The sequence below is a fragment of the Orbicella franksi genome, chromosome 9 (genome assembly GCF_964199315.1).
Source record: "Orbicella franksi chromosome 9, jaOrbFran1.1, whole genome shotgun sequence".
In the NCBI taxonomy this organism is placed as follows: Eukaryota; Metazoa; Cnidaria; class Anthozoa; order Scleractinia; family Merulinidae; genus Orbicella; species Orbicella franksi.
Genome location: NC_138153.1, coordinates 15,669,177 through 15,670,960, shown reverse-complemented (window position 1 = coordinate 15,670,960; position 1,784 = coordinate 15,669,177).

The following is a 1,784-nucleotide window of genomic DNA, read 5'->3' as shown; positions in this document are numbered from 1 at the left end:
TCCTACCCATCTGGAAATTCCAATTAAACTTTACACATTTCTTTAATTTTTTGGTCTTAGAGAACCCCCCACCCCCACCCCCAGGAAATTCCAATCCCTTCTGTGGGGGGAGTATGGATATTTTCTGGTACTGCATAATAAATGCTACTTGATTGATCAACACTGGAAATATTGTTATGCAATCACATATGAAGGAAAATTGTGTACTTTTAGTATGTTTACTGTCATCAAATTTCAAATTTGGTTTTCATCAATTTTCAATACCACTGGGTTGTCTGTCTGCAAAGGTTTCATCAACATTTTCAGCAGGAGGACAACTGGTTCCACAAGCAGACAAACCTTTTTGACCTCAGTGAACTACTTAACATGCTGTTCAAGAAAATATCCATACTCCCCCCACATGTAGGGATTGGAATTTCCTGAGAGGTGGGGGGTTCTCTAAGACCAAAACATTTAAAGAAATGAATCAAGCTTAATTGGAATTTCCAGAGGGGTGGTGGGTCTTGGAAAAAATCCCTTCCATGGGGGAGGTATGGATAGTTTCTGCAACTACACTTTAAGAAACACTTCCCTAAATAGATTTTCAAACCAGCCAGAGAAAATCGTTCTCAAAGCAGAGCCAGTCAATTTGCCTTGTGCCCAGCCCTGTGTTTGTGGTCTTTCTGTCATGTTCTTCTCTGTCAGCAAGACACTTCTCCTTCACAGTCCTTCTCTTCACGCAGGTCTAAAAGGTTACCACTAAATTCATTCCTTGGGGTAACCCTAATGGATTAGCACCCCATCTAAGGGAGAGTAGAAATTCTCCTAGTCCCTTCATGCTACAGAAACCAGAAATACTGCAGTGCCACTCTAATGGGCCACCGGGTACAAACACAATCTTTACCAAGAACTCTTTTGAAACTGTTTTTAAAAGGTGATTGGTGGTGGTGTGCAGCCCAAACCTTGAAACCTGTACCCTGTTTCAGACCACAAACTGTGATTTTTCATACCCTATTTCAGACATGAGTGAAAAATCAATACCCCATTTCAGACCTCTGAAATTAGTACATGGCTCTAATATATGACCATTAAGCTAACCGGAATTGGCTTCTATTTGTGTAAACACTTGAGAAGGGCTACAAATTTACCAGAGTTTATGCAAAAAAATAACTCTTTGTAAACAGGATGCCCAAATGCCAAGCCATAGTGAAAAACATACCCTGTGTCAGAACAAAATGGTTAAACTCTGTACCGAGGGTTCATACCCTTTTTCAGAAACAAATTTCCAGGACTTTTCCAGGACATTTCCAGGACTCAGATTGATTTCTCCAGGACTCTAAAATTCACATTAACCCTTTCACTACCAAGATCTCAATGTTAATTCTCCTTACTGTCTGCCATACATTTCATATTTTTTACTTGAGTTTAACAGATTTCCAGAACTTTCCAGGACCAGTAGCCTTTTTCCAGGACTTTCCAGTCCTGGAAAATGCCACAACAAAATTCCAGGACTTTCCAGGTTTTCCAGGATCCATACAAACCCTGTATACCTTTTTTCAGACCAAAACCACTCAGAAACTACATGGTGAGCCAAGGGATTTATAAAACCAGAGGAAAACTGGTAACATGTTGGAAAAAAAGAGACCTGTGTAACAATGTAACTGAAAATTATCAGAAGGGAATTGTCTGTAAAGCAAAATGTAAACCAGATGACTTTACCTCATGATTACTCTTTGCCAGGAAAAATCAGAAACAGAAGCTGATTGGTTCACCCTTCTTACAATCCAATCAAATGTATGTTGTCT